Below are 14,526 nucleotides of genomic sequence, written 5' to 3' on the forward strand. Positions count from 1 at the left end.
ACTGAATTAAGCAAGTGGTGCATGACATGTGCCGGAGTTGGATCAGCAGTACGAGCTCTACAGATGTGCCCATCTGGTATGCAGGTGTTCGCACTGATGTTTCCCAGCCAGACTTCCAGGGGGTAGCATTCTTGTGGAGCTGGCTCCACACGAATACGGGGAAAAGAAGAGAGGGGGACCACCCACTGGTAATAAATGTTGTCACTTCTAGGTTGACCACATCCCTTCAAAGAGTGGTTCTTAAATTTTATATGCATCAGGATCACTTGAGCAACTTTAAGAAAATGCAGAATCCTGAGCTCTTCCCCCAAGAGATTTATATTTAATACATAACAATGTGCTATGTTCCAGAAATCTGCTTTCAGCAAACATTCTAGGTAACTCTAATGTAAGTGTTCCTTAGCCAGTACTTGAGAAACACTACCCCAACACATAGACTAAAATGGGTAAAAGAACATCTAGAAAATAAAAGACACTTTTATCCTATAAAGTTTCCACCCATCCTCTTCATTACGTGAATACTGCCTATGGCATTCACAAACATAATAGAAACTTTTAACCAGAAAGCCAGGAGGAAAAAAAGAAAGGTATTTGACCAAGAAAACTTTGGAATTAACAGTTTTTTTAAAGTAATTTATGTTTATTGATTAGGCCCTATATCTATAAAGGGCAACTTAGCACAACTCAAGTTTGGAATGCCAACGATACAAGGTACCTAGAGTGGTAGCTTTAAGCCTCATCATGAACCTTTGCCCAACTTCATGTGATTCTTTTGACAGTTGGTAGCATGTCCTATGTATTGGTGTTCAGTGTCTTTCTGTGACCACCATCAAATGTGAACAGATGTCCCCTAGGAATTCTTCTCTGAAGCAGTTCTCAGCAACCAAGAACCACTCATCTACTCACTTATCCCAAGATTGGGAAAGAGAAAAAAAAGATGGACCTAAAGAAACATTCAAGAACCAGATCACGGAAGAAATTTTGGATCATGTTGAGTTTAGGTTTTCTTGAGTAGGTGATGGAAAGTCATTGAAGCATTTTGATTAGAGGAACATAATCACAATTATTTCATGAAGCCACATAGGCTATAAAATCAGAGGGTTTTGTAATAATGTATACAAAAAGATTCTGCTGAAAACATATTGATGCGATAAAATTACATCATTAATATAATTATTCACACATCAATATACTCCTCCCTCATCTAAAAACAAACAAACAAACAAACAAAAAGCATAATCTAGCACTTCTCATTAGCTGTAAGAATACATTTCTAAGAATAATGTCCATTCAGTAAATATTTATCTTGCGCCCATGTTATGTTGGGCACTGTGCTAGGTGTTGGGGAGTAAAACAGGGAAGGTCTCCACTCAAGGTGTTTACAGTCTGCTGAGACAGACATTGAACAAATAATCAAAGGAGCTCTGGTTTTTCCACATGGCTCTTTGCTATTCCTGTTATTCCTAACAATGTCGAGCTTTGATTGCTTTTAAAGTGTAAGTCCTTTCCCTATTCCATCTTTCTTTAACGGCTCCTAAGCAATCATCAGAGGTCTCAAACTGACTGCCTGCAGACCTATTTTGCTCTGTTCACACAATGCTGAGGTCCACTATTTTGTTTTTTAATTTGAATTTGTTGCCAACATAAAATTTGAGCTTCTAATATTTGGCCATATTGGACCTCAGTTTCTAAAGGCAGCAAGTATCAGGCGCTGCATTAGCAGCTGTCCTCTTCAGAAGTGATGCATTCTGTCCATTTGGCCACATTTAATCCTAGTCTCTATCACCTCCTGACATGCAGGCCCAGGGTCTGCTGGCCTCAATCATCTCCCTTGAGTTGCTGTTTTTCCTACCCCTGGCTTGGTGCACTCATCTACATTACTTGCCAGACTCTCTGAGACAGTTGGGCTTGCAAGTCCCACTCTACAGAGAAAAACTCACAAAATCCACTTTAGTGTGTTTCCTCCCCTGGTTCTATTGCTTATCAAGTCTCTAAGTAAATAATCAAATGTTGTTCATCACTCTATTTATTCAAATATATGCAAATGTGTCTTTTCTGAGACCCATTTGGTCCAAGCAAACCAGGTTACTCACTGTTTAGCCCCAAATATGACCTGCCACTTTCTGTTTCATTATCTTCAATATACCTAGAAGCTCTCTCATTAGAACTCATCCCAGCTCTCCAAATTCAGATTGTCCCATTCCATCTCTCCTCAGGCCCAGCCCAAATCCCACCCCTAATCCATGAAGCCCTTCCTGACTTCTCTGGCTGGATGTGGTGGAGTCTCCCTGTGAGCTCTCCCACACCTTATCTGATCTCTGAAAAGCTCCTCAAGCTTTCTACCTTACAACATAGCTTTCTACATTCAAGTTCCTTGAAGGCATAAATCCTGTCTATCTTCCTTTCCCCATTAACCGTGCCTGGCATAGGACAATAATCAGTTGCCCAATGAATGAAGAGACAGTCTAGTTAAAAATAATTGTAAAGTGGGATAGAAAGGTGCTAAATGTATTTAACCTCCTCTAGGATTCCAATCGTTGTTGTCAGTGTTCAAGCCACACAGACATGCATTTGTTTGGGAGGTTGTTTTCTATTTGCTTGGCCTATTACTCCCTACACAGGCTGTTCCCGCACATGTGTCCAGCAGACACATGAGCGCTCATTCCATGTGTTTCTCCAGTTCTTTATTTAGTATTGTACTCCAAGAGATTTTTCTTTTCTCTCATTAAGAATATTACCGGGGCAGCCACGTTAGCTTGGTTGGTTAGAGCCCGGTGCTATTAACAACAACGTTGCTGGTTCTATCCTCACATGGGCCACTGTGAGCTGTGCCCTCTGCAACTAGATTGAAACAACTACTTGACTTGGAGCTGATGGGTCCTGGAAAAACACACTTAAAATAAATAAAAGTTTAAAAAAAAAATTGTTTCACTAAATAAAATTTTAGAAAAAAGAATATTACACAAACCAAATTTCATTCTTGGTTCTAGACTCTAGAGCCACAACAAGGTTTGTAATTTATCTTATTTTACTTTACCACAAGCCTTCAGGGCAAGAACTCTTGGCCATCATATTTTATACTAGGAAATAAATGGTTTTTTAACAAACATCTTTCATTTATATTTAGACTCTATCTGGACATTGAATTCTAGAGCTAGAATATATTCTTGAAAGGATGTTAATTTCTACCAGTTGTAAGGGTAATACGCTTTTCTCTAAAATGAGAAAAGGAAAGTAAATGTACATGCAGAGAAGGTAAATTTCTCATGCAATTTCATACTGTTAGCTACTGGAATTATCTGGACTTTTTAAGTCATGAATGGAATGAGCAGAAAATACAAGTGCATTTTGAAAAATGATCTTGCATACCCATACCCAGGCAAGAGTGTCCTGAAGTCACCAGCTGTCTATTCAACTGCTCAATTAGCACTTCTTGAGAGCTATGTGCTAAACCACCTGAGGCATACATACAAAATTTTCCTGTTCACTACCTAACAGTTTCACTCCCAAAATCAAAGGAGATTTATTTTTCTTTTTGTAAACCAACCTTTCAATTGCAATCTTGCTTCCAACAATATTGCATCCATGCTCCTGATCTATACCTTGTTGTGTGTCAGCCAGCCATTTTAACGTAAAAATAAATAAAATAAAATACAAACAATTCTCTTCTAGAGGGTAAAGATTTCAGAGCCTAAAGTGCCCACAGGCAGATCATTTATAAATACCTAGCTTAGTCATAGAGCCCAACTTGGCAAATTACAATGCACAAGCCTGTTTTTTAGTTCCAACCTATTTCATACTCGGGCTAGCACAGCTATTTCCCTTATTTCCAATTCCTTGGGTATGCCAGATCCTTTTTGGCTGAATCCCAGGCACAATGCACTCAGCTCAAGGCACAGCTTTCCTTGTTGGCCTCAATCTGACACCCCTTAACTGGTAGCTTCTCCTTTCATTGCTCTGTCACTACACCCTCCTGAGTGCCTCTCAAGCACACAGTCCAGGTCTGTTTCCACCAAATTCCTGTCCCCTTCTGCTCTTAATTCAAATCTCATTTCCTCTCCTTTGCTGCTTATAAGCAAATTCACTAGTTCTCTTTCTCACCCAAGTCTGACCAGTCACATTGGGTCCTGGTCTCATATCCTGGTGTCAGTCATCGCTGCCTCCTCCTAATCTTCTGCCGATAAATGGGAGAGTCTTTGTTATGATTGGTAGTCAAACTCTCTGTTTCTAATCTAAGGGCTAAACAGGTGAACAAGCCTAAAAGGCTTTCCATTAGTGCTTTTGGTGAGGAAAGTTAGCACAAAGTGGAATGGATAGAGAAACAAAGCCATTAAGTTATTAGTTATTCAGTGCTTATAAATAAAAACCAGATTCTAAGGCAGTGTCTCTCAAAATGGGGTTCAATGTACCACATATCTCAGAATCATTTGTGGGCAGTAGGAGTGGGGAAGGGGGAGGGCTGCTTGATAAAACCCTGGCCTCTACTCAGATTGACTGAGCCAAAATCTCTGAGCATCTACTAAGAATCTGAGTTTTTGACAAACTCCCAGTTCTTGTTCTAATGCGTATTCAAGTTTAAGAACATTATATAAAGTGTTACTGTTGTCCTTTAAATAGCAGTTTTTATTTATCCCAAGTATCTTGAGTGTCTAAAATTTAGGTTTCCTCCATACTTGATACAGTATTTAATATATGCTCTTATAGGCACTTGGGGATATTGCAGAAAATGAATGGACAAGTTTCTCCTTCATGAATAGATCTGTGGTCATCATAGCAAGATAATAAAATGAAAACTGATGAAGAGTCCTAGCTACTTCCTGGGGAGCAAAGATTGTATACATATACACACAAGTGCATTTATACACATGTATTTTATATATATTTCTATAGTCACATAAAATAAGAAAACATAAAATGAGAAATTACTGGTTAGGATGATTAGTTTATGTTCTAATTTCTAGGAATTACTTTAGATTCTCCTAGAATATGTTTAGAAAATATCTTTAAAGGCTTATGTATAGGCTATAAAAATATATCCGTTCTTACTGAGTTAAAAACTTGCACAAGCAGTGAAAGGCAAATTCTTAGTAAAAACATTAATCTGAATCCATCCCATAAGAAAGTATGAGAGTCGAGAAGCAGGCACCAGGTCATGTACCTAGAGTATACATAGATTGGATGAGTATACATGCGTGCTCCCCACCCCTCAAGCCTTACATTTACTATGAAGCCCCCTTGCCAATCACTTGAAATTTTCTGCGTCCACACTCAGCATTTCATGACTAATACAAGATCAGACAATTAAGTTTGTGGACTCATCCTAGAAAAAGTGCTACACACCTCATTGCTGAATATCACTACAGTCACCTTCGAAGTACTCCCCTCAGAAAGCTATTTACCGATGCCAGCACCTAGTCCACCCTTCAAAGCAGTTTTGGAACTCTTTTTCTGGAATGGCCATCAGAGCTCTCGTCGTATTTCCCTTGATGTCCTGAATGCCATCAAAATATCTTCCTTTCCATATTTCCTTTATCTTTGGGTAAAGAAAGAAGTCATTGGGAGCCAGATCAGGTGAGTAGGGAGGGTGTTCCAATACAGTTATTTGTTTACTGGCTAAAAACTGCCTCACAGACAGTGCCGTGTGAATTTGTGCATTGTTGTGATGCAAGAGCCATGAATTGTTCACGAAAAGTTCAGGTCATCTAATTTTTTCACACAGCCTTTTCAGCACTTCCAAATAGTAAATTTGGTTAACTGTTTGTCTAGTTGGTACAAATTCATAATGAATAATCCCTCTGATATCCAAAAAAGGGTTAACAACAACATTGCAACAAGTTCGTGAACTTAATTGTCAGACCTCGTACATAGAGAAAGTCACAAATGAATGCCTTTCTGGACTGAAACTGAAATGAAGGGAGGAGGGGAAGAGGGGAGTGGAGAAAGAAAAGCATAAAGGCATCTGTGAGCCAGGCCGCCAGCTTCACTCACCCTCTGCGCTCTTGCACAAAGATACATTTCATTTGTGAGTATGCATATGTGTGTGACCAACATGAAAGCTAAGGATTTTAAAATCAGCCAACAATCCCTGGGCCATTTCAGATGTGTTTCTACTTCACAGGGCCTCTTGGGGACTGCTGGGAGCAGGTGTGAAGTTCCAGTTTATTAACAAGTGAAGTCAGTGTTGCTTGCATTTTGAGGGGCCTAAGAGACCAGCGGATCTCCATGAATATAGAGCAGCACTGCATCAGAAAGAGACACAAAAAATTAAAATACTGCCATTATTACTATTAAAAATAATATCCGTTGAATGTGTAGTATATTTCAAGCATTGTACTGATTTAGAATAAGCATCAAGTTTATTAAATTGTTTAGATAAATTAGTAAAGTTTTTTTTTGTTTTTTTACTGGATAAAGAACATTGAAATCATAGCTGACTATAAGGATCCAACCTGTATCAAAGATTATCTCTAGGTTGTTTTCTCTACAGACTGACTTTAATTCCTTGCTTTGCTTTGCCATCAGAGCTTAAAATTTGGGCCAAGCCTGCCTGCTAGTACAATGTAACCCATAAGGCTTGATTATCCATGAGAAGTTTTCAGAAAGCTGTAATCTCCACCAGGGAAGGTAGAATATTAACATTCATTTTTACTGTGCTTTGAGAAGGCACCAGAAAGGACACAGAACAAAGTATTAGCGTTAGAAAGAACTTTAGGAAACTATTTAGTTTAGTTCCCTAATTTTTAACTAGAAAAAAAAAAAAAAATGAGACCAAACACGTAGTCTGAGTTTGTGTGGTCTCCCAGATTTCCTTTTGTATTCACGCTTTGGCTCCAACCATCTAGCTTCCAATGCACAATTCTTAACCAAATAAAGCTCATCTGCTGTTTCTGTCCTTTCTAGAACTTTTGCCCACATAGCCAGCTCATAGTACTGAGAGACCAGACCAGCCACCAGTCGTTTTGCAAATGACCGTAATTGAGGAGCAAAGCAGAATGCTTGGAACCACAAGTAATTGTAGTTGTGGCTGGCTGGAATTGATTTTATAACTTGGAGGTGTTAAAATTTAGTTGCACTGAGAAGGAGAACTGACTCTGGATGGTGAACACACAACGGGATTTATAGATGATGTAATACAGAATTGTACACCTGAAATATATGTAACTTTACTAACAATTGTCACCCCAATAAACTTTAATTAAAAAAAAAAAATTTAGTTGCACTGAACTTGCATAACGACCCTGGGATGTAATGAAGCATTACTAAGACAAAGAGAATACACGTAAATAATGATTCCCGTTATCTTGAGTCATGTTTGTGTCAACTGCATCCAAAATTAAGCTTCTCTATTCACAATTGTTATGGGGGGAGGGAGAATGAAGGCTGCTCATGCATGAATTTCCAATTGTTTAGCCCACTGTTGAAAAATGAACCAAGTCTATTTCTAACCCTTCCCCATTCCTTATATAAACCAGGAGAGTGGAGAAAACCTGTGTGCACCAAGAAGAGTCAGAGAAACCAGCCAGCCCCCCAAGGACAGACTATGGAATTCAATATGAGAAGACTCAGGAAACATGTAAGTTATCTCCAATATCTGAAGGCCCATCGTGGAGGGGACCCCTGACTTGTTCATAAGGAATGGTAATGATAGGTCAATTATTGTTGAGCACTCACCAGTGTCAGGCCGCGTAAAAGAGCTTTTAATACATTATCTCTAATTCTTATATCCACCTGAAAGTAGATAAGGTATCCCATTGTATAACTGAAAACAAGGGGTGAGGACATGGAGTGGTTCAACTGTGTGCCCAAAGTCACGCTCTGAGTACCAGACAGGGATGCTAACCCAGGTCTCTCTCCCCCTCAGTAAACCACAATTCTGTCCTAACTCTTTCTCAGCCCAAAAACCTTAGAGTCACCTTTGAATTCTCTTTTTCTCTCACACCCTACATTTAATCCTTCAGCAGACGATATCGGTTCTACTTTCAAAATATATTCAGAATCCGAACAGTTCTCACATCTGCCATTGTCAGCCTGCTCTAAAGCCCAGCACATCCCACATGTGTTATTACAGAGCTTCCACGTAACTGTCCTCCCAGCCTCAGCCCATGGCCTCTGCTGGTCCATGTTGGATACAGCAGCTAGAGTCATCCTTGAAAAAGTAAGCTCAATCATATCACGCTTCTGTTCCAAAGTATCCAATGACATCTTACCTCAATATGGGTAAAGACCAAGGCCATCATTACAGTTGCCTATATCAGACCCACCCAATGCAGTTGCTATTTCCCACCTCCTTGCCACTCTTCATATACAGGCTTGGAGCTTTTGCACTTGTTGCACCCTCTGCCTGACTGCTCTTCTGTGAAGTATCTGCTGCACTCACCTCACCTCCAGCTCCTTTGTCATTATTCCAAGTCACCATTGCAGTGAAGCCTCCTGACCACTTGATTTTCAATTGCAACCTGCCTACTGAGCTTTTTTTTTTTTTTTTTTTTTTCCAATTTTTGCTTTTGAGCTGTCTTTTCTTCTCCTAGGACAATATGAGTGCTATGACAGCAGGGATTGTTTTTCTGTTGACTTCTGTCTGTCTAGCACCTAAAACAGTGTTCATTACCTATTAGGCCTTCCATAAATGTCTGTTGAATAAATGATGATGCCCCAAGACTGTACGTCCTAAGACTGGGTCCCACTGACCTAATCTGGCTTGAAGACAGACATCACTAAGCTAAGCCCTCCACATTATGGGAACATGGGCTATCAGATATCAAAGCCAAAATGCATCTTCAGAATCATCTAATTCTCTAAGTAGGACCAATAAGAAGATACTAAAGACAGATATAGAGATTTTTCTCACAGTGACTTCAAAAATGTAATGGAGCTATGTGAAGTCAAATGGACTGCAGAACATCACAGGGAAAGTACAGTGGTGGAGGGGGAAGTGGTAAATTCCTACACTTAGAAGACTTTCCCAAGCCTGGTATTCTGTGACTCTCAGGCTTGTTCCACCTTGGGCTGGGCTCATGTCCTGCGGCCATAATGTCTTCTCCAGCTGTATTTCTGAGCTTTGCTCCTACAGATATAGGGCACAGCACCATCCGTTTATAAGGGACATTGAGCATCTTCCCCTAGCATCAAACTGAAGGCTGGAGAATAAAAGAATAATATCCCATTGTACTCCAGGTCCCAGGGAATGGGGAAAGTCAGGAGCCAGAATGAGTCTTTTGGGAGAGTCAATAGTAATAGTCATTACTATTCTTTTGCGAGATACCATTTCTATGCAGGGCAATGAGGCTGCCTTTTGTGGCAAACATCACTCCATTTCCTTGTCTCTGATGAAGGGTGAGCAGACTTTCTAGGAATCTCTTAAAGTCCTGGAAGTCCTGCAATCCCTGGAAGTATTGGAAGATTTTATGACTAATTCCTTACCATATCTAATAACTTGCAAATAATCTCAAATTTTCTTTACAAATACGTATAATATACTCAGATAAAATGATATCTTCATTTAGAATATATTGTTGTTGTTTTTTAGCAAATTTTAGAAAATATTGAAACTTTTCCTTTTATTAACAAAGGGACAAGAATTCAGAGAATCCCAACCTTTGCCCAAGAAACACTATACAACTACAACTCTCAATTAAACTTCTTCATTTTTAATAGTCATGGTTACCTAAATCCAAAGACTTTTGCCAATGCAGAGAATATTAAGTACAATTGTCTCTGGTTCTGAATGCAAACAGAATTAAAATTTTAAAATCATATTTCATCCCACCTTATAGAGGTTTCCTTTTGAAGTCGACATAACTCGCACATCAAAACTTCCAACTAAAGACTTTACTGGCTGTAAGAAACAACTAATTGATTTCAGAAGTGTTACCAAGGATAGCATTTTTATTTTTATATTTATATTTTATTTTTACATTTTATATATTCTAGACCTGAGAAAAATTGTTCTTAAAACCACTGCAGGGTTCTTGGAATTACCAATTTAATTACAATGTTCATTGTACCCAAAGGATCCACAAAGTTGAAAAGTGTTCCCATTTCCTTTTTCTCTTGTCTTTAAACCAAAGAGAAATTATCTCAAAGGCAAATTGAACCTGGGATGAAAGATAAAGTATACATATGGAACTGAATTTAGCAAGGGACTACATGAATTCCTGGATTATTATGATGAAAGTATACAATAACATAAGCTCTTTGTGAGTCATTAAAGTATGAATTAAACATTCAAAAAGCCTATATATAACTGGCAATAAGCTGAGAATTAGAAGCATTTTGTATCCTCTGCTGTCATTGTTTGAATGAGATAAAGGTTAAATTGAAGACCTTATGTATTAAAAGCAAAAACATTCTTTCATTTTTACTTTTAGATTTAATTGCTTTGAAGAGTCATGATCTGTGAATGAGACAATTAGTAGAGCATAGATACCATATTTGATTAAGAGAGCTACTCCTTCATGATACATAGTAAATATTCAGTAAATGTTTCTGGAATAATAAATGTTGTCTTTACTATTCTTTTGTGAGATACCATTTTCTGTCAACTTTGACACACTGACAAATTTCCACCCAAGACCAAATTTGTATGTCCAGAAAGTTCAACCTGGATATTTCTCAGGATGTTACTTTGCACCTATTTCTAGAAAGCTATAACTCATTCTAGAACTAGAGAATGGATATGAAAATATCAGCAGACATGAAAGATGTCAGTGTGGCTTGGGTTCAAGGTCACTCTAGCAGGTGAATCGAGGGGGCAAAGGTCCTAGGAAAGGTGCATATGACCCAAGCTAATGGCATTTGCTGTTGGAAGCTCACCCCATCCAGAGCTTTATGTGGCTTTCCAGGGAAGAATACCTGGTGTCCAGCAAAGGGGAAGAGGGAGCATTCTATCTTTTACATCAACAAATCCCCATGGTGTCTTTTTTCAATTGGAGCACAGAAATCAAAGATGTCCCTTTGGCTGAGACTTGTACAAAAGGAAGGGATGAGATGATTCTAAAACATCTGGACGTTCAACTACTTGGACCTACATAGTTAAAACCTATGACTATGACTATCACCAGCAACCTTAACAAAATAATTTGGCACTTACCTGTATTTCAACCTGAGGTAATAGGAAATGGATTCTAATGCGGCAGTGCTATGTTTTTGTTTTTGTTTTTGTTTTTGTTTTTCAAATAAACCTCAGGAGATAGAAAAAATGCTGAAGACTTCCATATAAATTATTCCCCCTTATGTTTACATTTAACTGCCTTGCTCCATTCATCTAATGACTTTAGTCTGTTTTCTCTTTACAAGCTCAGCATGGTTATAAACACAATAAAGAACAGCATTTCTTCCACCATCACCCTTCCCAAAATAGGCTCCAACCAAACACATTGCAAAGATTGCATCCCCCTTAAAGCTTTCTTATTACCCTCACATTTTTTTTCTTTACTATTTCTATTAACAAAAATTAGTGGCAACTCTTCCCCAATCTGGATTGGTTTTATTAAGCCATGTTGGAATGAATTCCTCTCAAAGCAAACAGTATGTCCCCTCTCTTGTCAGTACTTCACCGGTTGGGTGGGTCCTCTGTGAATGCTTTACCCAGAAATAGCTAACAAGAGCATCAGAGGCCTGGAGTTTTCTTGGCAGCACGGTCACCCGTTTCCTGTCAGAATGAGTTGTCTTCAGCTCATTGTTTCTTGACACCTTCATCCTGTCAAGTGAATACATTTTCAGAGTAACGGTAGGCAACCGAACCGTATTTAATCTGTGATCATCAACGTGACCATAGTGATACTTATACAGAAAAAGCTAGAATATCTGCCTTGTCAGCATTTGAAACATTTACTGACTTTGAAAGTTAGTAAATTATGGGAAAGATGTAGCTTTCCAGTAGAAAATACATCTTAAGTTGACCAAATAGCCTCAGTTGTAACCAAAAGCTTTCATTTTAAAAAGACTGCCAGCCAATATATGTAGAAGGAGTGATTGAATTAATAAATTATTACTTTGTAAACTTTAATTAAATTATTGATTTAGGCAAGAATTATCAAGTGGTATTAAATCTATAAGGTGAAAATGTATGGAGGTATCAGACATCTGTGTAGTACCAAAGGAACAGCACAAAGATCATTTTCTGGTAGTAAGGAGAAAATGTAATGTCAAAGAAGATGATCAGGAAATCTTTACATGGCAGTCAAAGCAAAGCAAATGGTGGGAAACCCAGATGTCATGTGTCCCCGACGTAACGTAGTATGGAGTGCGTGATATCAGCTAGTATGTACTACTATCAAAATATTTACCGTGATCTAATCAAGCCTTTCCACAAGGATGCCAAACAAATCCAGAAAAAGGAGATAGTCTACAGGATAAATCACCCATCCGTTTTGGAAAGTCACTGTCATGAAACAGCTATTCTAAGCTAAAGAAACTTTAAATGACACAACCCCGAAATGAAGTATGTTATCTTGGAATAGATCCGGGGATGGACAAACCCGCTGCAAAGAACATTTTAGGGGCTATTTTAAGAAATTTGAATATGGAATAAGTAATAGATGATGATAAGTAATTATTGTTAACTTTCTTAAATAGTACAATAATGCTATTTTAGTTTTATGGGCAAATGTTCTCATTTTTTACAGATACGTACTAAAGTATTTAGGAGGTAGAATGTCACAATGTCTATAATTTTCCTAAAAATACATCAGGATAGTAAAAATGAATTGAAAAGAAAAAAAACGCAATACCTTCTTCAGAATAAATAAACACAAGCAGCAGATAATATCTTCAAATGAAATAACTCTGGCTCATGACATTCCACCAAAACTCCTGAAACTCCTCTGCCCTATTAATATTACCTTTAAAAAATGATGAATTCGTTTCATAAATTGGACATTTAGTCCTTCCTAATTCACCATTTTTCAGAAAGAAAGCAGAACACTCTAGCATAAAAGCATTGTTTCCATTTTTTTTCCTTTCTATATTTTAACATAATAGTTCTCAAAGGGCGGTCCCCAGAGAAGCAGCAGAAGCCCCTGGGAACTTGTTGGGGATGTAAATTCTGGGTCCCTGACTCTAGGTGTCAAGGATCAGAACCTCTGTGGGTGGAGCCCAGAGAGCTGTGTGCGAGGCTCTGAGGGTGCTGCGGGGGTAGCACAGCCCTTATTCTAGAGCTCCACTTCTCTTTGTGGAACTCACTTAGTTACTGCTGAGTTGGCCTGCACACTCGCTGTAAAATAAAGGAAGACCCAGAACTGTAGAATTGATGTGTAGTTTTTATTCTTCTCTATCAATGCCTTTAGCCATGAAATTAGAAAATGGGAAAACAATACTTGTTAAATTAGATGTTCCATTATGTTTACAACACAATATTTTAGAACATTATTGAAAACAATGAACATGTTCTCTGTAATTGTTAGAATACTTTCCAGACTCCAGGAGAGCCCCCTAGTGCAATGCAAAATAGGGTCCATTTTATGGGCTAGAATTTGTGACAGTGATGTAAAGTATCCCTGCCTCAATCACTGCACAGGCTTCCAACTAACAGGAACTTCTAACATACCTATATTTACAGTGTTCCAATTCTCCCACGGTCTACCTTGTCTCCCCATTAAATAGTACATTTCGAAAACTACTGACCATGTCTAAAACCCATTGCATCCATGTGTAACTTCTGGATACTCAGCAAATGTGAGATGCCATGTTACTGATGCTTTCCTAGTATCCCTGAGCCATTCCACACCATCATTTACCAGGGAGCCAAGCTGGAAACCTAAACCCATGTGCCTGACATTCCTTGCAGTGCTTTGGCCCCTGGATTTACCTCCAGCTGAAGAGAATATAAAATATAGAATTATAGTCCCATCCTCACGTCAAATCTGCGGACATATTTAGCTATTTGATGTTTATATAAGAGGCGTCCGAGACTAACTAAAGTCAGACACTATTCATAGTACCAAATGGTATTAGACAAGGTTTGCGTTAAAGCATGACCAGGCTGGTTCCCTGTTCTCCTTCAGGAATGAGAGTCTCTTAGGCTGCCCATAAACCACAGGCACCAGTCCTCACTGCATGGGAATTTTGTGATACTCTGCACACATCCTTCTGTGAGACCACCTGTGAAACAGAGTTCACTTCCCTGCACGTATCCTTCAGTTTGATCACAGTCCATTAATGGCCAGACACAGTTTTAATAAGGACACTCAACATTGAAGTCAGATGTCAAGAGGGGCAAAAAGAGAAAGGAAATTAAATGATCCTGAAGCAAGAAAATTCAACACAAGTATGAATTAATGAAAAGAAAATAACACACTCACAGAAATATGCAGATGAAACTGAGAGAAGGCACCAGGGAAAAGATAAGCAAAGGTATCCTGACAGAATTTACTGTGAAGTTGCTCTACTTTTACTTTTTAATCCTCTAGTCTCCAGACAAAGTTATGTGACTAACTGTACTACGGCGATCTATCCCATACTATAAACCCTTGAATAAAGCAGTCCCCACCTCCTAAACATCTTCTCCCTATCTGAAATCACACACTG

The 14,526-nt window shown here is 38.6% G+C and overlaps 1 long non-coding RNA gene across 1 annotated transcript in view; it reads left to right on the plus strand.

Moving 5' to 3' along the window:
• LOC141570402 (uncharacterized) overlaps positions 1-14,526 on the plus strand; it is a 458,083-nt gene that overhangs the window by 376,039 nt on the left and 67,518 nt on the right. Inside the window, exon 4 of the long non-coding RNA XR_012494406.2 lies at positions 7,473-7,573. This is a non-coding gene — a long non-coding RNA (uncharacterized LOC141570402). The remainder of the gene's footprint in view (positions 1-7,472; positions 7,574-14,526) is intronic.

The sequence above is a fragment of the Rhinolophus sinicus genome, chromosome 3, assembly GCF_057876585.1.
Source record: "Rhinolophus sinicus isolate RSI-liver-muscle chromosome 3, RSI-T2T, whole genome shotgun sequence".
In the NCBI taxonomy this organism is placed as follows: Eukaryota; Metazoa; Chordata; class Mammalia; order Chiroptera; family Rhinolophidae; genus Rhinolophus; species Rhinolophus sinicus.